Source organism: Saccopteryx bilineata, chromosome 2, assembly GCF_036850765.1.
Source record: "Saccopteryx bilineata isolate mSacBil1 chromosome 2, mSacBil1_pri_phased_curated, whole genome shotgun sequence".
Taxonomy (NCBI): domain Eukaryota; kingdom Metazoa; phylum Chordata; class Mammalia; order Chiroptera; family Emballonuridae; genus Saccopteryx; species Saccopteryx bilineata.
This window is the reverse complement of record NC_089491.1, coordinates 363,644,485-363,672,255: the sequence shown is the minus strand read 5'-3', so window position 1 is coordinate 363,672,255 and position 27,771 is coordinate 363,644,485. Positions and strand designations below refer to the sequence as shown.

Sequence of the window (27,771 nt, the reverse complement as noted above, 5' to 3'; positions counted from 1 at the left end):
GTAACAATGGTTTATAACAGAAGCTAAAACTATTAAACAGGCATTTCAGCCTCGGCCAGCTAACTCAGCGGTAGAGCGTCAGTCCGGCGTGTGGAAGTCCTAGGGTTCAATTCCCGGCCAGGACACACAGGAGAAGCACCCATTTGCCTCTCCACCTTTCCCACTCTACTTTCTCTCTGTCTCTCTTTTCCCCTCCTGCAGCCAAGGCTCCACTGGAGCAAAGTTGGCCCAGGCTCCAAGGATGGCTCCATGGCCTCTGCCTCAGGAGCTAGAATGGCTCAGTTTGCAGCGGAGCAACACCCAAGATGGGCAGAGCATCGTCCCCTGATCGACATGCCAGGCGGATCCCGGTCAGGGGGATCCGGGTCAGGCGCATGCAGGAGTCTGTCTTTCTGCCTCCCCGCTTCTCACTTCAGAAAAATACTAAATAAATAAATAAATAAAAGGCATTTCCTCCAGGCCTGACCTGTGGTGGTGCAGTGGATAAAGCATTGACCTGGAATGCTGAGGTCGCCAATTCGAAACCCCAGACTTGCCTGGTCAAAGCACATATGGGAGTTGATGCTTCCTGCTCCTCCCCCTGTTCTATCTCTTTCCTCTCGCTCTCTTTCTCTCTCTAAAAGTGTATAAATAAAATCTAAAAATAAATAAATAAACAAACAAAGGCATTTACCCTATAAAGAGCTGCCATGTGAGTCTGACCAGGCAGTGGCTCCAGTGGATGGAGCGTCAGCCTGGGACCCAAGAGGACCCAGGTTTGATGCCTCAAGATCCCTGGCTTGAGCACAGGCTCTCTGGCTTGAGCATGGGGTGGCAGGCTTGAGTATGAGATCCCAGATAGACATAACCCCATGGTCATTGTCTTAAACCCAAGGTCAGTGGCTCGACTGGAGCCTCTGTCAAGGCACATATGAGAAAGCAATCAATGAATAACTAAAGTGCCACAATGAAAAATTGATGCTTCTCATCTCTCTCCCTTCCTATCTGTTCCTACCTGTCTGTCTCTGTCTCTTTCGCTAAAATAAAGAACAAAACAAAAAAAAGCCATGTGACATTTTATAGAATTTAAACACCATTAGACATAACACAGACTTTGATAAGAAAATTTATTCACTAGACTTACAGAGAAGAGCAAGTCTGAAAAAACAAGTGTTAAAGTTTTTTAAAAAAGGCAACACTCGCCTGCCTGACCTGTGGTGGCGCAGTGGATAAAGCGTCGACCTGGAAATGCTGAGGTTGCCGGTTCGAAACCCTGGGCTTGCCTGGTCAAGGCACATATGGGAGTTGATGTTTCCAGCTCCTCCCCACCTTCTCTCTCTGTCTCTCTCTCGCCCTTTCTCTCTCCTCTCTAAAATGAATTTTAAAAATTTTAAAAAAATAAAAAAGGCAATACTCACCTGACCAGGCAGTGGTGCAGCGAATAGAGCGTCGAACTGGGATGTGGAGGACCCAGGTTTTGTTTTTGTTTTTACAGAGACAGAGAGAGAAAGTCAAAGAGAGGGACAGATAGGGACAGGCAGGCAGGAACAAAGAGAGATGAGAAGCATCAATCATTAGTTTTTCATTGCGACACCTTAGTTGTTCATTGATTGCTTTCTCATATGTGCCTTGACCGCGGGCCTTCAGCAGACCGAATAACCCCTTGCTCGAGCCTGTGACCTTGGGTCCAACCTGGTGAGCTTTGCTCAAACCAGATGAGCCTGCGCTCAAGCTGGTGACCTTGGGGTCTCGAACCTGGGTCCTCCGCATCCCAGTCCGACGCTCTATCCACTGCGCCACCGCCTGGTCAGGCCAGAGGACCCAGGTTTGAGACCCCGAGGTCGCCAACTTGAGCATAGATTCACCTAGTTTGAGCAAAGTTCACCAGCTTGGGCCAAAGGTCACTAGCTTGAGCAAGGGGTTACTTGGTCTGCTATAGCCCCCTGGTCAAGGCACATATGAGAAAGCAATCAGTAAACAACTAAGATGCCGCAACGAAGAATTGATGCTTCTCATCTCTCTCCCTTTCTGTCTGTCTGTCCTTATTTATCCCTCTCTCTGATTCTGTCTCTGTAAAAAAAAAAACAAAAAACAGGCAATACTCTGAACTATTTTTTAAACTGGCTGCACTTTCTATTTCAGACACTAGAGGGAAGTATAAAATCCATTCACTGTATCTTTGAGAGTTCAATTTATTCATTCACTCACATCATCAAATATTGATTGCATTCCTATGTATCAGGAACTCTACTAGACCCCAGAGTAAATAATAATAATAACAACAACAGAATAAGTTACAGTCCCTGTTTTTAAGGTACTTAGTCTAGTAAGAGAAGACACACTAGTTAAAAGGGGGGGGGCCCTGGCCGGTTTGCTCAGTGGTAGAGCGTCGGCCTGGCGTGCAGAAGTCCCGGGTTCGATTCCCAGCCAGGGCACACAGGAGAAGCGCCCATTTGCTTCTCTACCCCTCCCCCTCTTCCTCTCTGTCTCTCTCTTCCCTTCCCGCAGCGAGGCTCCATTGGAGCAAAGATGGCCCGGGCGCTGGGGATGGCTCCTTGGCCTCTGCCCCAGGTGCTAGAGTGGCTCTGGTCGCAACAGAGTGACGCCCCGGAGGGGCAGAGCATCACCCCCAGGTGGGCAGAGCGTCGCCCCCTGGTGGGCGTGCCGGGTGGATCCCGGTCGGGCGCATGCGGGAGTCTGTCTGACTGTCTCTCCCCGTTTCCAGCTTCAGAAAAAATAAATAAATAAATAAATAAAATAAAAAAATTAAAAAAGGGGGGGGGAGCCTGACCTGTGGTGGTGCAGTGGATAAAGCATCAACCTGGAAACACTGAGGTTGCCAGTTCAAAACCTTGGGCTTGCCTGGTCAAGGCACATATGGGAGTTGATGCTTCCTGCTCCTCCCCCCTTCTCTCTCTCGCTCTCTCTCTCCTCTCTATAATGAATAAATAAAATCTTTAAAAAAAGGGTGGGGGGAGGCTGGACAGTTGGCTCAGGGGTAGAGCACCGGCCCAGTGTATGAAATGTCCTGAGTTCGATTCCCAGTCAGGGCACACAGGAGAAGTGACTATCTGCTTTTCCACTCCTTCCCCTCCTTTTCTGTCTTGAAAAAGAAAAAATTTAAAAAGGCTAATTACAACAAAAAATGCACATGAGAAATAAGAACCAAACCTCAATTTTTGCAAGATGGTGATTTGGGGAATCACTGGAAAAGAAGCATTTCTGGCAGAAGGAGGATAAAAAACACATATCCATATAATAATTCACACTAGACAAACCAGCTTATTCAAACTGGCTTATTCTATTAATCTTCCAATTTAATCTAAATGAAAAGAACCTACACCTAGAAGTTGTCTTTAAACTGTTAGCTATAGAAAGTAGAGGCATGAAGCCTTAATGGGTGTGGAAGATTTACTAAAATATGTTGTTGGCTAGATTTCAAAATCAACAGCAGCACACGGTTTATAAAGCATGAAGGTAACAGGTGCAATTAAGACTGCACACATGGCCTGACCAGGTGGTGGCGCAGTGGATAGCGTTGGACTGGGATGCCGAGGACCCAGGTTTGAGACCCTGAGGTCGCCAGCTTGAGCGCAGGCTCATCTGGCTTGAGCAAAATAAAAAATGCTCACCGGCTTAGACCCAAGGTCGCTGGCTCAAGCAAGGGGTTATTCGGTCTGCTGAAGGCCCGCGGTCAAGGCACATATGAGAAAGCAATCAATGAACTAAGGTGTTGCAATGAAAAACTGATAATTGATGCTTCTCATCTCTCTCCGTTCCTGTCTATCCCTATCTATCCCCCCCCTGTCCCTGTAAAGAAAAAATAAAAAATAAGACTGCACACATGATAATAAAAATTATCACTAGAAATCAGGATAAATGTGCTACCCCCACCTAAAAAGAGAGTGTCAAGGGTAAATGGATAAATAGAAGTTTCCTAAATATGCTCTGCCTTATACAAATTGTTTCCAAGTTAGGAAAAAGAGTACTATGACAATTACCCTTGAAAAGCTTCTGTAAAGGAGACATGTTGGTTGGCAAATCATTTCCACACCTAAATAATTCAAGCCTGCATAGGAAAGACTAAGACTTTAACTGATAAACCAGCATTAATGCTCAAGGTCACCATAAGGAGAATGGAAACATTTGTGTGGTGTATTTTCCCCTAATTCTCAAACGATTGTGGCGTCATGTGCTGTGGTTTGGGCTGTTTGGATTGTTGGTTTGGGCGATGAGGAGTTGGAAAGAAGGGACAAATTGTTAATTTCTCATACTGATGGTAGAAAAACTAAAAGCCAACATCCTAAAACATTTCACACACATACACAAAATGAGACAGCAAACTTGCGAATCAAGCATGATTCGGCATTTTTAAATGCAGAGCCAATTGTATTCTACAGCCAAAGCCAATCTACAGGCTTCTCCTGTAGATAAAATGACACAGTTCCTGAAAAAGCCCTGGACACTGTTTCCCCACAATCCTACAATCTGTTAGAAGACAGAAAACAAAAAGAAGGCATTGCCAGCCAGAAAAAGCAAATTATAACCAATACAGAGCCAATACTTTACTTCAGACAGAAGGAACTTTCCTATGCATCTTTGGGAGGAGAGAGACCAAAAGAATAAGCATTTGATGCAATTACCTGCTTTCTCACTCCTTATTACAAAATTTTTTTGTGTGTGTATTTTTCTGAAGCTGGAAACGGGGAGGCAGTCAAACAGACTCCCGCATGCGCCCAACTGGGATCCACCCGGCACGCCCACCAGGGGGCGATGCTCTGCCCATTCGGGGCGTCGCTCTGTCACAACCAGAGCCACTCTAGCGCCTGGGGCAGAGGCCAAGGAGCCATCCCCAGCGCCCGGGCCATCTTTTGATCCAATGGAGCCTTGGCTGCGGGAAGGGAAGAGAGAGACAGAGAGGAAGGAGAGGGGGAGGGGTGGAGAAGCAGATGGGCGCTTCTCCTATGTGCCCTGGCTGGGAATCGAACCCGAGACTCCTGCACGCCAGGCCGACGCTCTACCACTGAGCCAACCGGCCAGGGCCTTATTACAAAATATTTGCTTTATGAAAAAAGAGTTGATGGCCACAAAATACAAAGAACTTTTACAAGTCAATAAAAAAAGGACAAACAACCAAAAAGAGACATTTTCAAAGAGCATGAACTAGTCACAGAAGAAAAACATAAGGTCAAATATTACATATATTCCACACTCTTAAGAAGTGGTGGAAGTGCTTTCTCTATATAGTCCTAAAGGTATTTTAGACTTCATAATACTGCCAACTGCAAGTTTCCGGAGAAATTTTGGATACTAATGAACAAAACAAAAATAGAGGCCCTGGCTGGATGGCTCAGTAGATAGAGGATTGTTCCAGCGCACTAAAGCCATGGGTTCAATTCCCAGTCAGAACACATATAAGGAGCAACTAATGAGTGCACAACTAAGTGGAACAACGAATTGATGCTTCTTTCCGTCTCTCTCTCTCCCTCGCTCATCAATTGAAAAAAAATTTAATAGTTAAGGGTGCCTAAAATCATCACGTTGTACTCTTTTAATTTTTTCTTCTTTTCCAACTGAGAGGAGGGTAGATAGAGAGACAAACTCCCCACATGTGCCCCAAATAGGATTTACCCAGCAAACCCCATATGGGGCCAATGCTCTGCCCACCTAGGGCCATGCTCACAACCGAGCATTTCTAGTGCGCGAGGCAGAGGCTCCAAGGAGCCATCCTCAGCTCCCGGGGCAGATGTGTTTGAACCAATCAAGCCATGACTGTGGGAGAAAAAGAGAGAAAAGGGGAGGGGAAGGGGTGGAGAAACAGATGGTTGCTTTTCCTGTGTCCCCTGACCAGGAATCGAACCCAGGACATCCACAAGCCGGGCCAATGCCCTACACTTTAATTTTTATTTTATTTATTCATTTTTAGAGAGGAGAGAGAGAGGGAGAGAGAGAGAGAGAGGAGGGGGGAGGAGCTGGAAGCATCAACTCCCATATGTGCCTTGACCAGGCAAGCCCAGGGTTTCGAACTGGCAACCTCAGCATTTCCAGGTCGATGCTTTAGCCACTGCACCACCACAGGTCAGGCTACACTTTAAATATTTTATTATTTTGTCAATTACACCTCAATAAACCAGGGGGGAGGGAAATAAGGGTGTCCAGCATAAACAATGCACTCCTAAAAATATTTAGGGTATGTTTTGTTAAACATCTAATCTGGGAAGGAAACTATTAAGTAGGATGAATATAAGAAAACTGCAAATCAGATCCAAAGGAACTAAAATTAAAATATGAATACTCGCTTCAGCAGCACATACACTAAAATTGGAACAATACAGAGAAGATTGCATGGCCCCTGCACAAGGATGACACAGAAAAAAAATTATGAACATAAAACAGCTGAAGCTTATCTGTGGGTCTATAATGAACATAGCAGATGATGGAAACAAATAACATAAAGTCTAAATACAACACAGAAGTAAAGCACCTCCAAGAAAGTAAGCTTACCTGGTCTGTGGTGGTGCAACAGATTAAGTGCCAATCTGGAACGCTGAGGTCACCAGTTCAAAACCCTGGGCTTGCCTGGTCAAGGCACATACAACAAGCAAGCAATAAATAGCTAGAATGAAGCAACTACTTCTCTTTCTCCCTGCTCTGTAAAATCAATAAATAAAATCTTTAAAAAAAACTAAGCTTACTCAACTGTCTTTGCTGTGGAAGCAGGCCATTCAGGAACCCCTTTATCAGTCACCAAATGCGAAAGAAACACACATAAAGCCTGGGTGCTGCAAAAACAAGTACAGTCAGTCTTCCCATTCAAGAGGGAAAAAGGTCTAAGCCTTTTTACTTGTTCTTGATGCAAAGAGATGATGGATTGTGGGAGAACTTAAATTCCAGAAAAAAATTCAATCCCAACCTGTGTGAAGCGAAGAATTTCATACACTTTGTTCTAAAATTAGCAATATTCAGGTCTCTATTGAAAAAACAATACACAAGATCCCAACTGAGCTGTCAGCAGAGTAAAAGCTCTGAGTACATCAGCAGACTTGCGTAACCATTTCAGTTTTTCCTTATCAGTTTTAGACATTAAAAGAACCACATTCCAATTTTCCTCTATTGTTAATGCTACTTTAGAAAGTGAGAAAAATTTAGTTCAACAAATTCAAATTTCAAGCATTTTAAGTACATGATACCAGTCATTCTATATTTAGACTCAGGTATGGACAGGAAGTGCTAGCTTTGCCTCAAATGGCACCATGTCCCTCCTCAAAATTTAACTAAAACCGCCTGACCTGTGGTGGCGCAGTGTATAAAGCATTGACCTGGAATGCTGAGGTCATCGGTTCAGGACCCTGGGCTTGCCTGGGGAAGGCACTTACAGGAGTTGATGCTTCCTGCTCCTCCCCCTTCTCTCTCTCCTCTCTAAAATGAATAAAAAATTAAATAAAAAAAAAAAGCTTAACTATAACCATCACCTAAAAGTCTATATGGTGTCACCTCAAATAAATTAAAAGGCTTTTTCAATGCTTTTTTGTAAGTGATTCTTTTGACTGGCTGTGATGCTTTAAATATAGATAAGGTATCACCCCACCAGTTCTTTAAACATTCGGTATTATAACTGGCATAATGAACCAAAAGGCCAAAATGGTAAAAACTTTAGCGTTTCAAATCCTCCAAAGCAGTGTTTTTCAACCAGTGTGCCACAAGACATGGTCAGGTGTGCCAGTGGGGAAATTAAACATGGGTCCCCAAACTACAGCCCGCGGAGGCTCTTTATCCAGGCTCTTTATCCGGCCACCGCCAGCCACCTCCATCCGAACATAAACATTCCCCTCACAATCCCTCCAGCCATCAGCGACAGGAAGAGTGGAGGCACAGGGAACGCTCACTGACCAATCACCTTCTAGGATTCATCCCGACAACTAGCGGTGAACCAATAGTAGGCCGCCTCTCATCCACACCCAGGAAGGTCCCCCCTCCGGCTGCAGCAATTAGTTGAAGCTGCTACTCCTCCCCATGGTCCCGATTTCTAATCCTGGTCAAGACTGGAGGTAAATGTTGCCACCACTAGATGAAGCCTCAGCCTCAGCTGGTTATGTCTATCCTGATGGTGTATATAGATATTTGACCTTTTTCTTTTTAAAAGAGGCCCCCGCAGAGGGTGATATACAATGCATCGCAATGCTATCTAACTTTAAAGCTAAAGTTTGCTGATCTTCCTTTGGACAGTTTTTGGTTACCTGTTGCCAAGGAGTTCCCTATTCTGGCCAACAAAGCTATTTTGACATTGCTCCCGTTTTCAACCACATATCTATGTGAGCTGAGCTTCTCAAGCTTGACTGCGATAAAAACTAAAAACAGATGCCCTGGCCGGTTTGCTCAGTGGTAGAGCGTCGGCCTGGCGTGCGGGGGACCCGGGTTCAATTCCCGGCCAGGGCACACAGGAGAAGCGCCCATTTGCTTCTCCACCCCCCCCCTTCCTCTCTGTCTCTCTCTTCCCCTCCCGCAGCCAAGGCTCCATTGGAGCAGAGATGGCCCGGACGCTGGGGATGGCTCCTTGGCCTCTGCCCCAGGCGCTAGAGTGGCTCTGGTCGCAGCAGAGCAACGCCCCGGAGGGGCAGAGCATGGCCCCTGGTGGGCATGCCGGGTGGATCCCGGTCGGGCACATGCGGGAGTCTAACTGTCTCTCCCTGTTTCTAGCTTCAGAAAAATACAAAAAAAACAAAAAAACAAAAACCCACAAAACCAGAGAGAGACTGAGAACTGTTGAGGAAGAGTTTCATGTGTGTCTTTCTACCATTCCTGCCAGGATATCCCTTTTATGTTCATCGAAACAGGCCCAGGTTTCACACTAAGTGAGTATAAGTACATTTAGAAACTATATTATTAACTATATGTATAATATGTACTGTGTTAGAGTGTCATTTTGTGTCATTTTGGTAGGTGGTGTGCCCCAGGATTTTGTAAATATAAAAAATGTGCCACGGCTCAAAAAAGGTTGAAAATCACTGCTCCAAAGTAATATTATTTTTAAAATCTTTTAGTTTCATTATGGATCCAAAATTGTTACATTCTAGAGTTAGAGTAGTAATATCTTTTCCCAAATCCTGAATTATATTTATAAAAACATACCACCTTTATTAAAAAGAACTTAAGGCCTCTAACAGACAGCAGGTTGCTAATTTTCACAACATCCCAATAAGCAACTATTATTTAGCATTTATATCACACTTGCCAAATGTTTTATAATTATTTTCATTAGTAGTCATGGCTCACAACCACTCACTGAGCTAAACTGGTTCCAGTTAACTTCATTTGACATCTAAGAAACTGACGTATCTATTATAAGGCCAAGGTCCAGCCAGTATGCATTTCCAAAACCAGGGACTTGACTCTGAAACAGTCTCATTCAATCAGCAGTATAATGTATATTGCTTATAACCCTAGTTAAAATAGGTTTTTAGAGAACAGAAATCACCTGAAATGATGGTACAAAAATATTAAAATATTTTAACACTTGGCTCTGGCCAGTTGGCTCAGTGGTAGAGTGTAGGCCCAGAGTGTATGGATGTCCCAGGTTCGACTCCCAGTCAAGGCACACAGGAGAAGCAACTATCTGCTTCTCCACTCCTCCCCCTCTACCTTCTCTCTCTCCTTCTCTCTCTCTCTCTCTCTCTTCTTCCTCCCCACCCCCACAGCCATGGCTCGATTGGTTCAAGTGAGTTGGCCTTGGGTGCTGATGATGGCTCTGTGGCCTCCACCTCAGGTGCTAAAAAATGGCGTGGTAGCTTAGCAAGTGCCCCAGATGGGCAGAGCATCTCCCCTAGTGGGCCTGCCAGGTGGATCCTGGTTGGGGTGCATGTGGGAGTCTGTCTCTCTGCCTCCCCTCCTCTCACTAAAGAAAAAAGAATATTTAAATTTGACAAAAATATATAACCACATTTAGGATTGGATGAAAGAAAAGGAGACAGGTGAGACTATGAAGGAGAATAAGAAAAAATAGGTAAGAGAAAAACAGTATCACAGTTTAAAGAAGCAGAGAAGCAAAATAAACTAAGGACTGAAAAATGTCATCTGGGTTTGACAATCAGGTCATTGAGCAGAGCAATTTCAAGTGGAGTGTTAGAGACAAAATCAAATTACATGCTTGAGGAATAAATAGGCTGTAAGAGAGTGAAGAGAGAGGGGAGAAGACTATTTTTTTTTAAGTGAGAGAGAGACGGACAGGAAGGGAGAGAGATGAGAAGCATAAACTCATAGTTGCGGCTCCTTAGTTGTTCATTAATTGCTTTCTCATAAATACTTTGACGGGGCACTGCAGCTGAGCCAGTGACCCCTTGCTAAAGCCAGTGACCTTGGGTTCAAGTCAGTGACCTTAGGCTTCAAGCCAACGATCATGGAGTCAGGTCTATGATCTTATGCTCAAACTGGCGACCTCAGGGTTTGAACTTGGGTCCTCAATGTCCCAGGCCAACGCTCTATCTACTGTGCCACCATCTGGTTAGGCAAGAAGAGACTACTTTTATAAACAGAAGAGAAACTGAGCAGTAACTGAGCGTTGGGTGGGTACAGAAAGTTGAGGAAAAGAAATAAAGACAAAGATTGAAGATTTAGATAAAAGAGAAATAGTGATGTAACAAGGTCACAGAGAGATTAAGAGTATATATATATATATATATATTGGGTTGCATTTTTCAGGGATTTGGCATGGTGATGGGGCCAACTTGAACTTGGTGAACATGTTAAGCACACTACTCTTTTATGGATTCTTGCTGTATTGGCCAAGAGTTTGCTTAAAGGCTTTTAAACACTGTAAAAAAAAAAAAAAAAGAAGACGGCACTGGCCGGTTGGCTCAGCGGTAGAGCGTTGGCCTGGCGTGTGGGGGACCCGGGTTCGATTCCCGGCCAGGGCACATAGGAGAAGCGCCCATTTACTTCTCCACCCCCCTCCCCTCTTTCCTCTCTGTCTCTCTCTTCCCCTCCCGCAGCCAAGGCTCCATTGGAGCAAAGATGGCCGGGCGCTGGAGATGGCTCCTTGGCCTCTGCCCCAGACGCTAGAGTGGCTCTGGTCGCGGCAGAGCGACGCCCCGGAGGGGCAGAACATCACCCCTGGTGGGCAGAGCATCGCCCCTGGTGGGCGTGCCGGGTGGATCCAGGTGGATCCCGGCCGGGCGCATGCGGGAGTCTGTCTAACTGTCTCTCCCCATTTCCAGCTTCAGAAAAATACAAAAAAAAAAAAAAAATAGAAGACTGGATTAAAAAGATGGGGCACATATACACCATGGTATACTATTCAGCTAGAAGAAATGATGACATCGGATCACTTACAGCAGAATGGTGGAATCTTGATAACAGTATGCGGAGTGAAATAAGTGAATCAGAAAAAAACAAGAACTGCAGGATTCCATACATTGGTGGGACATAAAAACGAGACTAAGAGACATGGACAGGAGTGGGGTGGTTATGGGGGGTGGGGGGAGGGAAGGAGGGAGAGGGGGAGGAGGAAGGGTACAAAGAAAACTGGATAGAGGGTGACTGAGGACGATCTCTCTTTGGGTGATGGGTATGCAACAGAACTAAATGACAAGATAACCTGGAAATGTTTTCTTTGAATATATGTACCCTGATTTATTGATGTCACCCCATTATAATAAAAATTTATTTATTTAAAAAAAGAGTATATATATATATAGCAAGAAAGAAAAAGCCAATGTAAATATGAATACAGTAAACTCTGTAAGTGTGGAAAAAGAAATAAAGACAAGTTCCACTTGATAGCCTTTGAGAGAAAGGTAGGGAAGAATAAATTAAAGGACTAGAGATCAATTGGAATGACAATTTACCAAGAACAGACAGATATTTAGCTGAGACATAGGAGCCTAACAGACACCCAACAATTCCCTACTAAAAGGAATGATCTTACTTTACTAAATAAAAGTCCTTAATTAGAAATTTGAGATCTGATGGAAAATCAGAGTACCTGCGGAAAAAAATAGAAGAGACATGATCCAGAAACACTAGCAAATAGTTCAAATTGCCTCTCACGAAAAAGCAGTAGCGGAGGAAAGCAGATGGATGTCAAACAGAGGAGGAAATGCTGTTAATCAATATTGGACCTAGTCCAGCTGCCTAAAAGTCACAGCCAATTTTCTCAATGTCTTACCAAATCTGAAAATCCACATTCACCTGGAAACTATAATACAAAATCCCCAGGAATATTAAGGATGTCTCCTGTCAGAATAGTCTGAATGTCCCAGCAGCAGTCCATTAAGTAATCTCTGGAAGAACAACATCTAGGTGGGCTAGACTTTGATTAATTTATTTTTACAGGAACAGAGAGTCAGAGAGAGGGATAGATAGGGACAGACAGACAGGAACGGAGAGAGATGAGAAGCATCAATCATCAGTTTCTCGTTGCGACACCTTAGTTGTTCATTGATTGCTTTCTCATATGTGCCTTGACTGGGGGGCTTCAGCAGACCGAGTAACCTCTTGCTCGAGCCAACGACCCTGAACACAAGCTGGCGAGCTTCGGCTCAAGCCAGATGAGCCCGCGCTCAAGCTGGAGACCTCGGGGTCTCGAACCTGGGTCCTTCCAGGCATCCCAGTCCAACGCTCTATCCACTGCGCCACCGCCTGGTCAGGCTAGGTGGGCTAGACTTTGGATGAGATCCACATACAATATCCCTAAATTAATTTGATAAATCTCACTAGGGAATATGTTTTCATGCACTGAAGTGGAGAAGATATCTTTTTTTTTTTTTCTTTTTCTTTTGTATTTTTCTGAAGCTGGAAACCGGGAGAGACAGTCAGACAGACTCCCGCATGCACCCAACCAGGATCCACCCGGCACGCCCACCAGGGGGCGACGCTCTGCCCACCAGGGGGCGATGCTCTGCCCCTCCAAGGCGTTGCTTTGTTGCAACCAGAGCCACTCCAGCGCCTGGGGCAGTGGCCAAGGAGCCATCCCCAGCGCCTGGGCCATCTTTGCTCCAATGGAGCCTCGCTACGGGAGGGGAAGAGAGACAGAGAGGAAGGAGAGGGGGAGAGGTGGAGAAGCAGATGGACGCTTCTCCTGTGTGCCCTGGCCAGGAATCGAATCCGGGACCTCTGCACGCCAGGCCGACGCTCTACCACTGAGCCAACCGGCCAGGGGCTGGAGAAGATATCTTTAGGTGACACAGTAGTGGCCCAGGATAGAAAGAAAAGAGTAGAGAAGAAAAGCTAAGTAGCACAATATTTGGCAATAAGCAAGCTTAACAATTAAAGTAGAAACTAACTGGAAATGTATTCTTGAAGTCTTACAAATCAGAGCACACAACTGCATTTCAAAGTAAAATAAATTCTAAAGGATCTCAAATTTCCACTCAGAGACCTTTCACTGTGTATCTTTTTTTTTTTTTTTTTTTTTTTTTTTTTTTTTTTTTTTACAGAGGCAGAGATAGACAGGGACAGACAGACAGGAACGGAGAGAGATGAGAAGCATCAATCATCAGTTTCTCGTTGCGCATTGCGACTTCTTAGTTGTTCATTGATTGCTTTCTCACATGTGCCTTGACCGTGGGCCTTCAGCAGACCGAGTAACCCCCTGCTGGAGCCAGGGGCCTTGGGTCCAAGCTGGTGAGCTCTTTGCTCAAGCCAGGTGAGCCCGCACTCAAGCTGGCGACCTCGGGGTCTTGAACCTGGGTCCTTCTGCATCCCAGTCCGACGCTCTATCCACTGCGCCACCACCTGGTCAGGCCACTATGTATCTTTTAAATTATTTAAAATATATCCCCCTCCCCCCAAAAAATTAAGTTTAAAATTCAAATACTTTACCCTGGCCAGATAGCTCAGTTAGTTGAAGCATTGTCTCAATACACAGAGGTTGCCAGTGTGATCCCTGGTCTGGACATACACAGAAACAGATTAATGTTTCTGTCTTTCTCTCTCCCTCCCCCCTTTACTCTCTCTCTAAAATCAATAAATAAAATTCTTTAAAAATTCAAATACTTTTTTTGCCTGACCAGGCGGTGGCGCAGTGGATAGAGCTTTGGACTGGGACATGGAGGACCCAGGTTCGAAACTCCGAAGTCAGAGCCTTGAGCACGGGCTCATCCGGTTTGAGCAAGGCTCACCAGCTTAAGCCCAAGGTAGCTGGCTTGGGCAAAGGGTCGCTCAGTGTGCTGTAGCCTCCTCCGCCCCCCCTATTAAAGCACATATGAGAAAGCAATCCATGAACAACTAAGGTGCGGCAACAAAGAATTGATGCTTCTCATCTCTCTCCCTTCCTGTCTGTCCCTATCTGTCCCTTTCTCTGTCTCTATCTCACAAACACACACACACACACACACACAATTCAAATACTTTTGGAAATGACATTTTCTGGAGTTCTTCTTTGAAGTCTCCCTCTTCCACCATCAAATGTTTATTTTAATTTTACACAGTAAAATTTATTTTTCAGTGCTCAGTTCTAAGAGTTCTCATAAATGCATCAAGTTGTGTAACCACAATCAAGATACAGAACAAGGCCCTGGCCGGTTGGCTCAGTGGTAGAGCGTCGGCCTGGCGTGCAGGAGTTCTGGGTTCAATTCCCGGCCAGGGCACACTGGAGAGGCGCCCATCTGCTTCTCCACCCCTCCCCCTCTCCTTCCTCTCTGTCTCTCTCTTCCCCTCCCGCAGCGAGGCTTCATGGAGCAAAGATGGCCCGGGTGCTGGGAATGGCTCCTTGGCCTCTGCCCCAGGCGCTGGAGTGGCTCTGGTCACGGCAGAGCGACCCCCCCGGAGGGGCAGAGCATTGCCCCCTGGTGGGCAGAGCGTCGCCCCCTGGTAGGCGTGCTGGGTGGATCCCGGTCCGGCGCATGCGGGAGTCTGTCTGACTGTCTCTCCCCGTTTTCAGCTTCAGAAAAAAAAAAAAAAAAAGATACAGAACAGTTCCATTACCCACCCCCAAATTTCCTCATGCTACTCCTTTGTAATTAGACACTCCCTCTACTCTTAACCAGAGGCAAACATTGATTTGTTTTTCACTGGCCCTATAGTTTTAAGTTTTCCAGAATGTCGTATCAATTCTTTTTTTTTTAAACTAGAGAGACAAGAGAGGGACAGTTAGGGACAGACAGACAGGAAGGGAGAGAGATGAATAAGAAGCATCAATTCAATTCTTTGTTGCGACACTTTAGTTATTCATTGACTGCTTTCTCATATGTGCCTGAAGGGGGGTGCTACAGCAGAGCGAGTGACCCTTGCTCAAGCCAGTGACCTGCGACCTTGGACTCAAGCCAGCGGCCCCGCACTCAAAGAGTATGAGCCTGCGCTCAAGCCGGCGATGGGTCCTCACATCCCAGTCCAATGCTCTATCCACTGTGTCACCACCTGGTCAGGCTATATTACTCCTTAAATAACGTATATTTTCCCATGATACAGTCCAGTCCAGTGCTGTACCAAAAAACAATTTTAGGCCCTGGCTGGTTGGCTCAGTGGTAGAGTGTCAGCCTGGCGTCCGGGAGTCCCGGGTTTGATCCACAGCCAGGGCACACAGGGAAAGTGCCCATCTGCTTCCCCCCCCCTTCCTCTCTGTCTCTCTCTTCCCCTCCCACAGCCAAGGCTCCATTGGAGCAAAGATGGCCCAGGCGCTGAGGATGGCTCCATGGCCTCTGCCTCAGGCACTAGAATGGCTCTGGTTGCAACAGAGCGATGCCCCAGATGGGCAGAGCATCGCCCCCTGGTGGGTGTGCCGGGTGGATCCTGGTCGGGTGTATGCAGGAGTCTGACTGCCTCCCTGTTTCCAACTTCAGAAAAATACAAAAAAAAAAAAAAAAAAAAATGTTTTGCCTGACCAGGTGATGGCGCAATAGATAGATCGTTGGACTGGGATGCGGAAGGATCCAGGTTCAAGACCCCAAAGTCACCAGCTTGAGCGCGGGCTCATCTGGTTTGAGCAAAAAGCTCACCGGCTTGGACCCAAGGTCGCTGGCTCCAGCAAGGGGTTACTCAGTCTGCTGAAGGCCCACGGTCAAGGCACATATGAGAAAGCAATCAATGAACAACTAAGAAGTCACAACGTGCAACAAGAAACTAATGATTGATGCCTCTCATCTCTCTCCGTTCCTGTCTGTCTGTCCCTATCTATCTCTACCTCTGTAAAAAAAACAAAACAAACAAACAAAAATAATTTTATAGTTGAGCCATCAAATATGATAGCTTATTACCCCCTTGTACATCTCTAATAAAGAAAATTTAGCATTTTTCCTCTTCACTTGTCTTCTTTTTCACTCTAAGGTACATTCTTTTTCACTCTAAGGTACAAAGCTGTAAAAGGGGCAAATCAAACCCTGCCTGGCAGGATAGCTTGGTTGGTTAGAAAATCATCCCCAAGTGCAGAAGTTGGTGATTCAATCCACAGTCAGGACACATACAGTAACAGATAGATCCGTGTTCCTCTCTTTCTCTCCCTTCTTCTCACTAAAATCAATAAATAAAATTTTTTTAAAGAAATAATAAAAGGAGCATAAACAAGACCTTGATAGGCAGTGAAAAAAACAGAAATATTAACACACTTCTCTGCTGAGAAAGTATTCACCTCTCACCAAGAATACAGTTGGTTTTACACTTATTAATGACTCTGGTCAGCTGCAGAACTGCAGTTAGCTCTTCCCCTGGCCACTTTGCCTCTCACACTCTCACTTTCCAATTTATTATATTAGAATCATCTTTTTAAAGCTGCTATAATATTTTAGGAGGTTAAATACAAGATTTAGGCTCACGTCTCTTGAAAATGTTCCAGGCTTCCTGTCCTGCTTTGCTGCATTATATACTGTTTGCCAAAGTCTCAGCTCATTTCCTCCTCCTGCTTGTCCTAATACGGTACTACACATCAATAATGCCCCATTCCTTCCCATTTTCAGACTTTACTGTCTGCTTGTAATACCCTATCTTCCTTGTCTATCTTTGAGGTCCTATCATGCAGGTTCAATGCAGGGGGCCTTTACTAACAATACCTGCACCCAGCTTTCCATCAACACTCATAACAAGTTGTACCTTCTAGTAGAGCACTTACTGTACTTCATTAATTCTTTTTGTTTTTTTAAAAGATTTTATTTATTGATTTTATTGGGGGGGAACAAGAAGTATCAACTCAAAGTTGTTTCACTTTAGTTGTTTACTGTGCTAGTCATGTATGCATTGACCAGGCAAGCCCAGAGTTTCGAACTGGCAACCTCAGCATTCCAGGTCAACACTTTATCCACTACACCACCACAGGCCAGGTTGTACTTCATCAATGCTGTCATATTTTTTCCCACACACATCTCTGAAAACAGGATACACCTTACAACTGATGACATTCCAGTCTCATTAGCAAGCATTTCTTCTTTCTTAGTGGTATATAAAATTATTTTAAGCCTTACAATCACTGGCACAAGTTTAATGAAATAGGTATTAGATTTTATTACAATTACTTTGTATATTTCTGTATATACTCCAATAGACTGTGAAACCCCAAAGGGCAGGGCTAAGTCATAATCATCTTTGACCAGCATAGACTTGAGCATTAAAAGTAACTGTATTGGGCCATGGCCGGTTGGCTCAGCGGTAGAGTGTCGGCCTAGCATGTGGAAGACCCGGGTTCGATTCCCGGCTAGGGGACATAGGAGAAGCGCCCATTTGTTTCTCCCCCCCTCCGCCGTGCCTTCCTCTCTGTCTCTCTCTTCCCCTCCCGCAGCCAAGGTTCCATTGGAGCAAAAATGGCCCAGGCGCTGGGGATGGCTTTGTGGCCTCTGCCTCAGACGCTAGAGTGGCTCTGGTCGCAACATGGCGACGCTCAGGATGGGCAGAGCATCGCCCCGTGGTGGGCGTGCCGGGTGGATCCCGGTAGGGCACATGCGGGAGTCTGTCTGACTGTCTCTCCCTGTTTCCAGCTTCAGAAAAATGCAAAAAAAAAGAAAAGTAACTGTATTGCCTGGCTGGGTGGTGGCACAGTGGATGGAGCATCGGACTGGGATGCCAAGGACCCAGGTTCGAGATCCCGAGGTCGCCAGCTTGAGCGCAGGCTCATCTGGCTTGAGCAAAAAAAGCTCACCAGCTTGGACCCAAAGTCGCTGGCTCGAGCAAGGGGTTGCTCGGTCTGCTGAAGGCCCGCGGTCAAGGCACATATGGGAAAGCAATCAATAAACAACTACGGTGTCGCAACGAGAAACTGATGATTGATGCTTGTCATCTCTCTCTGTCCCTATCTATCCCTCTCTCTGACTCTCTCTCTGTCTCTGTAAAAAAAAAAAAAAAGTAACTGTATTCACCTGAGCTCTGGTGGTACAGTAGAGAGAATATCAAACTGGGTTACTGAGGTCCCAGTTCAAAATCCCAATGTCGCAGGCTTGAGCAAGGGGTCACAGGCTCAAGTCCAAGGTCGTGAGCTTGAGCAAGGGATCGCTGGCTCAGCTGGATCCCTTCAGTCAAGGCATGTACGAAAAGCAATCAACAAACAACCAAAATGCTGCAACTACAAGTTGATGCTTCTCATCTCTCCATTTCTGTCTGTCTGTCTCTCTCTTCCTAAAAAGAGAGAGTATATTCAATAAACACTAGTAATAATTAGCATTTAATAAGTATAAGGTACTACTGCCTGACCAGGAGGTGGCACAGTGGATAGAGTGTCAGACTGGGATGTGGAGGACCCAGGTTCGAAACCCCAAAGTCACCAGCTTGAGCACGGGCTCATCTGGTTTGAGCAGGGCTCACCAGCTTGAGTCCGAAGTTGCTACCTTGAGCAAGGGGTCACTCGCTCTGCTGTAGCCCCCTGGTCAAGGCACATATGAGAAAGCAAGCAATGAACAACTAAAGTGCCACAACAAAGAATTGATGCTTCTCATCCCTCTCCGTTCCTGTCTGTCCCTCTCTCTGTCCCTGTCACAAAAAAAAAAAAAAAAAAAAAGAACCAAAACATCCTGACTAGGCAGTGGTGCAATGGATAGAGCATCAAACTGAGATGCAAAGGACCCAGCTCAAAACCCCAAGGTTGCTAGCTTGAGCAAGGGCTCACTGGCTTGAATGCAGGGGTGTGGGGGGGGGGTCCACTGACTTGCAGGTGGGATCATAGACATGACCCCATGGTTGCTGGCATGAGCAAGGAGTCATTTGCCCTGTTGTATTCTTCCCCGCCACCCCTATTAATGAGAAAGCAATCAATGAACAACTAAGGTGCCGCAATGAAGAACTGATGCTTCTTGGCCCCAGCTGGTTGGCTGGTGGGAGAGCATCAGACTGAAGTGTGGAACTACTGGGTTCGAGTCCTGGTCAAGGGGAAGCACCCATTTGCTTCTCCAACCTCTCCGCTCTCGTTTTTCTTTCTCTTTCTCTCTCTCCCCGCCCCTCCCCTCCTGCAGCCAAGGCTGGATTAGACCAGGTTGGCCCCGGGCTCTGAGGTTGGCTCCATGGTTTCCACCTAAGTGCTAAAAAAAAAATGGCTCCAGTTTTAACAGAGCAGGGGCCCCAGATGGGCAGAGGATCACCCCCTAGCCAGCTTGCCGGGTGGTTTCTGGTCAAGGCGCATGCGGGAGTCTGTCTCTGCCTCCCCTCCTCTCACTAAAATTTTTTTTAAAAAACTGATGCTTCTCATCTCTCTCCCTTCCTGTCTGTCTGTCCCTATCTGTCCCTCTCTCTGTCACCAAAAAAAAAAAATCAAACAAAAAGTCTTTTGTGCTCTCTTTACTAACAGTGAAAATATTATAAGAGACTTCAGTTAAGGAATGGGTGGCAAGATTCAGAAGGGCTCTTAAGAAACAAAGATGGGGCCTGACCTGTGGTGGCACAGTGGATAAAGCATCGACCTGGAATGCTGAGGTCGCCGGTTCAAAACCCTGGGCTTGCCTGGTCAAGGCACATATGGGAGTTGATGCTTCCAGTTCCTCCCCCCTTCTCTCTCTGTCTCTCCTCTCTCTCCCTCTCCTCTCTAAAAATGAATAAATAAAAATAAAAATAAAATAAAATAAAATAAAAAGAAACAAAGATGGCCCCGGCCAGTGGGCTCAGTGGTAGAACATTGACCCGGTGTGTGGATGTCCCAGGTTCAATTCCCAGTCAGGGCACACAAGAGAAGTGACCATCTGCTTCCTCACCTCTCCCTCTCCCCTCTCTCTTTCTCTCTCTCTTCTCTCCCTGCAGCCATGGCTTGATTGGTTCAAGTACATATGCCCCAGGCTCTGAGGATGGCTCTGTGGAGCCTCTCTGCCTTAGGCACTAAAAAATACTTGGTTGAGAGCACGGCCCCAGATGGGCAGAGCATTGGCTCCAGAGGTTGGTTGCTAAGTGGATCCTGGCTGGGGCACACACAGGAGCCTCTCTCTATCTCCCGTCCTCTCACTTGGAAAAGAAGAAAAATATATAAACAGATTTTTTTTTTCATTTTTTTGTATTTTTCTGAAGTTGGAAACAGGGAGGTAGTCAGACAGACTCCCGCATGCACCCGATCGGGATCCACCCGGCACGCCCACCAGGGGGCGATGCTCTGTCCTATCTGGGGCGTTGCTCTGCTGCAACCAGAGCCATTCCAGCACCTGAGGCAGAGGCCACAGAGCCATCCTCAGCGCCCGGGCCAACTTTGCTCCAATGGAGCCTTGGCTGTGGGAGGAGAAGAGAGAGACAGAGAGGAAGGAGAGGGGGAGGGGTGGAGAAGCAGATGGGCGCCTCTCCAGTGTGCCCTGGCCGGGAATTGAACCCGGGATTCCTGCACGCCAGGTCGACACTCTACCACTGAGCCAACCAGCCAGGGCCAAAAACATATTTTTGACTGACCAAGTGGTGATGCAGTTGATAAGAGTGTCAGCCTAGGATGCTGAAGACCCAGATTTGAAACTCTGAGGCTGCCAGCTTGAGCATGAGCTCACCAGCTTGTGCCTGGGATCATAGATATGACCCCATGGTTGCTGGCTTGAATCCAAAGGTCTCTGGCTTGAAGCCCAAGGTTACTGGCTTAAGCAAGGGGTCTCTGGCTCTGCTGGAGCGCCCCCAGTCAAGGCACATATGAGAAAGCAATCAAACAAATAAGGTACCACAACAAAGAATTGATGCTTCTCATCTCTCCCCCTACCTGACTCCCTGTCCTGTCTGTCCCTCTCTCCCTATCTCTCTCACTCTCACTTTAAAAAAGAAACAGAAACAGGCCTGACCTGTGGTGGTGCAGTGGATAAAGCGTTGACCTGGAAATGCTGAGGTCATCAGTTCAAAACCCTGGGCTTGCCTAGTCAAGGCACATGTGGGAGTTGATGCTTCCTGCTCCTCCCCCCTTCTCTCTTCCCCTCTCTAATATAAATGAACAAAATCTTTAAAAAAAAAAAAAAAAAAAACAGCCTGACCTGTGGTGGCGCAGTGGGATAAAGCGTCGACCTGGAACACTGAGGTTGCCGGTTCAAAACCTTGGGCTTGCCCAGTCAAGGCACATATGGGAGTTGATGCTTCCGGCTCCTCCCTCCCCTTCTCTCTCTCTCTCTCCTCTCTCTCTAAAAATTAATAAATAAAATATATATAAAAAAAATTTAAAAAAAAAAAAAAACAAACAAACAAAAAAAAAAAAAACAAAACAAAACAAAAAAACAGCCTGACCAGGCAGTGGTGCAGTGGTTAGAGCGTCCGACTGGGATGTGGAGGACCCAGGTTCCAGACCCCAAGGTCGCCAGCTTGAGCGTGGGCTCATCTAGTTTGAGCAAAAGCTCACCAGCTTGGACCCAAGGTCGCTGGCTCAAGCAAGGGGTTACTTGGTCTGCTGAAGGCCCGTGGTCAAGGCACATATGAGAAAGCAATCAACGAACAACTAAGGTCTCACAACAAAAAACTGATGAATGATGCTTCTCATCTCTCTCTGTTCCTGTCTATCCCTCTCTCTGACTCTCTCGCTGTCCCTGTAAAATAAATAAATAAATAAATAATTTTTAAAAAATTTGCAAGTAAATATTCTCAGTGAAAAAATGAGAGGGAGGCCTGACCTGTGGTGGTGCAGTGGACAAAGCGTCGACCTGGAATGCTGAGGTCGCCGGTTCAAAACCCTGGGCTCGCCTGGTCAAGGCACATATGGGAGTTGATGCTTCCTGTTCTCTCTCTATCTCTCCCTCTCTCTCTCTCCTCTCTCTCTCTAATAAAAATGAATAAATTAAAAAAAAATCTAAAAAAAAAAGTGAGCAAACTAAAAAAATACATTTAAAAAAAAAAAAATGAGAGAGGTAAAACACCATAATTTTGTTTTTAAATAGACTGATTTAAAAAGATTCCCAAGGCATGAGATATTTTTTTAAAAAGTAGACTCATTTCATCAGAATAAAAGTGAACCAGTAAACTTTACTCCTTTTATTTTAACTCTTGCTATGTCAGTGTTTCACAGGAAGCCCTTACATCCCCACTTTATACAGACTGCTCACACAACAGGCAACTGAGGCACTGACCATCACCTTTCTTCCAGGGGAAGTCCTCATTTAATAAGTCATCTAGAGCAGGGGTCACAAACTCGCGGCCCGCCAAACAATTTTGTGCGGCCCGCAGACTAATCCACGAAGTTCAAAATATTTTGGATAAAATTAAGTAAGCCTAGGGGCCTACTTGTATTTTTCATTTCTCTAGCATCCTAGCTAGATATTAGCTTAGTTAACAGCAGTTGTGATGCGAACTACAGTTTCTGGTCATTTTGTGACACTAAGTAAACTGCATGTACGATTGTGCTTGTTGTACTGATTTTTTTTTGTTTTCAACTGCAGTGAGAAAAGTGTTGTGTAACAGTTGCCTTTTGTAGACCTAGTGCGGCCCGCCTAATGGCTGTGATCTTGCTCTGCGTCCCACATGCTGAGTTGAGTTTGAGACCCCTGATCTAGAGCCTGACCTGGGGTGGTGCAGTGGATAAAGCGTCAACCTGAAAACGCTGAGGTTGCCAGTTCAAAACCCTGGGCTTGCCTGGTCAAGGCATATATGGGAGTTGATGCTTCCTGCTCCTCCCCCGCTCCCCTCTCTATAATGAATAAATAAAATCTTTAAAAAAAAAAATAAGTCATCTAGCCTGACCAGGCAGTGGCGTAATGGATAGTGTCAGACTGGGAAGCAGAGGGCCCAGGTTCAAACCCCAAGGTTGCCAGCTTGAGTACAGGCTCATCTGGCTTGAGCAAGGGGTCACTCACTCTGCTGTAGCCCCCTGATCAAGGCACATATGAGAAAGAAATCAATGAACAACTAAGGTGCCACAACAAAGAATTGATGCTTCTCATCTCTCTCCCTTCCTGTCTGTCCCTATCTGTCCCTCTCTCTGACTCTCTCTTTCTCTCTGTCACAAAAAAATTAAAAAAAACAGTCATCTACTACATAAAAGTATCCATAAATAGGAAAGAGAATAAAAGAAGGAGGACAGGAAATTCTCATCACAGCTGAACAAACCCTTATCATTTCAATGTAAAACAACTAGCATTTATGGACTTACTTGAATAGATGGAAATTTCCAAGAGGAAAAAATGCATGACTAGAATTAAAAATAGACATCCAATTATTAAAAATAAGATGGCTAGGTCAGCTCTAACATTTTTACACCTCTACTTCATCTTCCGTGTTGTAATCAAAGACAAAACAAATTTGTGTTCTGAAAATGACCTATGACAACTGTAGCAAATGCTTCCACTTTTAAACCATTATCAAAAAAAGGATAATCAATGTTATGGACAGAAAATTCACTGAGAGAGCAAAAAGTTAAAAATGATATATCACTGTCCACTTCCAGGAAAGAGAAGTAAAACACATTTTACCAGACAGAGAAGTTGCAGACAACTAGGGTTCACTTCCCTCATGCCTATAAAATAACTCATTTTCCTTATCTGTGAATCTTTCTTTTTTTTTTAATTTTTATTTATTTATTCATTTTAGAGAGGAGGGGGGAGATAGATAGAGAGAGAGAGTGATTGAGAGAGAGAGAGATTGAGAGAGAGAGAGAGAGAGAGAGAGAAGGGGGAGGAGCAGGAAGCATCAACTCCCATATGTGCCTTGACCAGGCAAGCCCAGGGTTTTGAACCGGCAACCTCAGTGTTTCTAGGTTGACGCTTTATCCACTGCGCCACCACAGGTCAGGCACTTATCTGTGAATCTTTAAGGATCTAGTACAGCCACTCCCTACCTTGGCTCAGATGAAAGACAAAGCACTCACTAATTTCCAAAAGGCCTCACTATTTCAAGCTCTCAATCTTTAGAAGCCTGCAAAGCTGGAAGCATAGATTTTTCTGTTTCTTTTCTTTTTTTTTTTTTGCAAGAGAAAGAGAGGTGGACAGACAGAGACAGACAGATAGGAAGGGAGAGAGATGAGAAGTCAATTATTTGTTGTGGCACCTTAGTTGTTCATGAATTGCTTTCTCGTATGTGCCTTGACAGGGAGTGGGGGGGGCGCAACAGAGTAAGTGACCCCTTGCTCAAGTTAGTGACCTTGGGCTTCAAGCCAGCGACCTTTGGGCTAAACCAGCAACCATGGGGTCATGTCTATGATCCCACACTCAAGCCGGATGAGCCTGAGCTCAAGCCAGTGACCTCAACTGGGTCCTCAGCATCCCAGGCCCAGTGCACCACCGGCTGGTCAGGCAGATCTTTCTGTTCAAATTTTGAAAGCAGTTTCACCTCTCTTTCAAAATCTGTGGCTAAAAAGCCATTTTCTCCCTCTAGAGGCACACACAGTTTAACCATGTCCTCTGCTTTGTCTACCCTAACAAGAACAACAAGGCCTCAGAAGTGCTCCTTCAGCCCATCAGAAAGCACGAGCCACCTCTTGGGCTCTTGTAGAGCAGCTTCTGTCTTTCTCTGAGAGATACTCCACCCTGAAGGTTCCACTGGCAGAGTAACAAAAAAATGGAGCTGAAAAGCTCCTATACGCTTATCTGAACTCCAAAATAGAGACAGGGTCTGGGGGCAACCAGGCTCCTCTGCAAAGAAAATAGTTTTTTTTGTAATTTAAAAATAACAAATTGTATTTGCACATCCCTCACTGTGCAGCCCTTCTCGCTTATTTCAAACTAGTTTTCTCAACTCATAATTAAGCATATTAGTACCAACTGTGTTACAAGGGAACAAACTAAATGAGCTATGTTCAGAAAGCATTTAACATACTGGCTCTCCATTCTCTATTTACTTCCTCTTAAGGAAGGAGCTACACACCATTTGTAAAAATGCCCAAGAGTATGGTATTTTTCCTACATAAGTCTGACGGTCAATTTGTCACATCACAGAACAAACTGGTATTTCTGCACGTGATCTGCTGTGCCTAGGGAGAAAGCACATATGTGTCTATTGAGGTTCTAAAAACATGCTTTGCCTTGACAGAGAAATCGGTCATTTCATTAATAATGGTAAGGTCTAAAACCCAACATTGCTAGTGATACAGTAAGATCAGCTTAGTGCTTACAATTTACAGTTTTCATAAACAATCTGAATCACAGACATGATGCTTACAATAGCCCATTGTACCACTACATCTTCCAGAGGTTCAGAAAGGTTAAATGGGACATGGCGAAGACTATCCATCATTTTTAATCAGTGGTGGATGTGGGTTTGAACCTAGCGAACTCTAAGCTCCTAGCTCTTTTCTCTAGATCCCTACCAGCTTTAAATAGAGGGCTTCCGACTTCCATCCTCTACCACACCAGTCTACAGCTCCGGGCGACCGACCTTCCCAGCCAGGATCAGAGTTGGCTTCTTCAGCTCCAGCAGGGCTTTCATTCTCCACCACCCTCCCCCCGCAACCATTCTCTGAAAGAAGCGGAAAGGGAGAGGCGACCGAAAGCTCCTGGGGGAAGGGACGACGACAAACGGGAGAGCGCTGCATACCGGCCCTACCGTGAGCTTCTTCACTTTGCAACGCGCAACCCCTTTCCTCCAACGAGCTGTCCAGCCCTTGTGACACTGACCTGCCGACCTGTGCCCCAAATTCTCCCCTCATTACCTCAAACTGTCCCTCCCCCACGTCCCTTCGATTAGGACTGGCAGAGCCCACCTCCTCCCACATCGGAGTATCCCTTTCACCAAGTCACCCCTTTCCCTCCTTCCACTACCACTCACTGTCGGTGACTGTGCCCGGCCCTCATGGCTGCTCCGTTGCCGCCTGCCGCCACCACCGCTGCTCCACGCCCCAGCCCCTCAGTCGCCGCCGCCGTCGGGACTCGCCGGCAGCCGCTCCTGCGCCTGCGCAGCCTGGTGTGCCGGGGCCTTCTCGGGCCGCTCGCGCCTGCGCGTCCCGCTTCAGGGGCGTCTTGCTCAGTGCCTGATGCCTTTGACCCGAGGGTCTCAGGTAGACATGGCCGCTGGCCTCGCAGACTTGTTAAGCTTAAAACGCTTTAGCGGCTGCCTAGGATCAAGGCCTCCGAAACACCCTGCCAAGGTTACTAAACATTTGGACCCATAAGGGACTGTAGACTTAGTGGCACTTCCAGGATTCTGGATTCCATTTGCACCTAAAGGCCTGAATTCAGATGCTCTGAGGTGAGCACTGATAATTGAGGTTTCTTTCAAGATGATCATATCTAGAATGCCTTGGGGGTAATTGTATAAAAGGCAACCTTGACATCCCAGAATATTACTGGTTAGGAGGTACTCAGAAGCTCTGGGGGCCTTGTCTAGGAGGTGACTGAACCTAGAATGCTGTGGGACACTGCTAAATTCAGTCTGTTTATGAAATTCTGGGGATTTCATATGTGCCACTGAGGGACTTGTAGGCCAATACTCCCCGATTTTCCAGCTCTCACTGTAGAGCATGAACCTTTTGCAAACTGGTAAAGGAAAACTGGACGTTTAGCCCAAGAAGACCCAACTATCAGCCCCATTGACCACTGTGCTGCCTTGGCATAACCCAACAAGAGACTAGGCTCAATTGAATCCTAGGAATCCAATAAAAAAATTGAAAGCTGCGGGCAATGCACTGCAGTTAAGTGAAGAAGAAGTACAGGACTAAGCTCTCCTTATCACTGTAGCTTTTCCAACCCACCTCCAGCCCAGTCTTCCTCTACAATTCAGAGTTTGGGGAGTAGGGACAAAAATAAAATGTCAGGGGAAAAAAGTTTCATTTTTTTCTGTGAACAGTGTTAAATTCTCTCTACTAGGCCTGATCACAGGATGAATGTTTGAACTCCTAAGATTAAAAAAAGCATTCCTAATTTTGATTAAAAATTTTTTTTTAATTTATGTATTGATCTTAGAGCAGCGGTTCTCAACCTGTGGGTCGCGACCCTGGCGGGGGTCGAACGACCAAAACACAGGGGTCGCCTAAAGCCATCAGAAATACATATTTTATTTTAAAATGTATTGTATGGCTTGACCTGTGGTGGTGCAGTGGATAAAGCGTCGACCTGGAATGCTGAGGTCGCCGGTTCAAAATCCTGGGTTTGCCTGGTCAAGGCACATATGGGAGTTGATGCTTCCTGCTCCTCCCCCTGTTCTGTCTCTATCTCTCTCTCTCTCTCTCTCTCTCTCCTCTCTCTCTAATAAAAATGAATAAATAAAAATCTAAAAAAGAAGCCCTGGCCGGGTTGGCTCAGTGGTAGAGCGTCGGCCTGGCGTGCAGAAGTCCGGGTTCGATTCCCGGCCAGGGCACACAGGAGAAGCGCCCATCTGCTTCTCCACCCCTCCCCCTCTCCTTCCTCTCTGTCTCTATCTTCCTCTCCCGCAGCCGAGGCTCCATTGGAGCAAAGATGGCCCGGGCGCTGGGGATGGCTCCTTGGCCTCTGCCTCAGGCGCTAGAATGGCTCTGGTCGCATCAGAGCGAAGCCCCAGATGGGCAGAGCATCACCCCCTGGTGGGCAGAGCGTCGCCCCCTGGTGGGCG

The 27,771-nt window shown here is 46.0% G+C and overlaps 1 protein-coding gene and 1 non-coding gene across 3 annotated transcripts in view; one reads left to right on the top strand and one right to left on the bottom strand.

The window, feature by feature from the left end:
- The window catches only part of FAM222B (family with sequence similarity 222 member B), an 85,080-nt gene extending 58,930 nt beyond the window's left edge, over positions 1-26,150 (bottom strand). The window contains exon 1 of one of the 2 annotated variants that reach the window (XM_066263201.1): positions 26,014-26,150. The gene's annotated coding sequence lies outside the window, so the exon portion shown is untranslated. The remainder of the gene's footprint in view (positions 1-26,013) is intronic. The other variant, XM_066263203.1, reaches the window with a different exon arrangement.
- Positions 6,275-6,377, top strand: LOC136327968 (U6 spliceosomal RNA). Its single transcript, XR_010730016.1, has one exon. It is a non-coding gene; the product is annotated as a U6 spliceosomal RNA (small nuclear RNA).
- Positions 26,151-27,771: the final 1,621 nt, after the last annotated feature.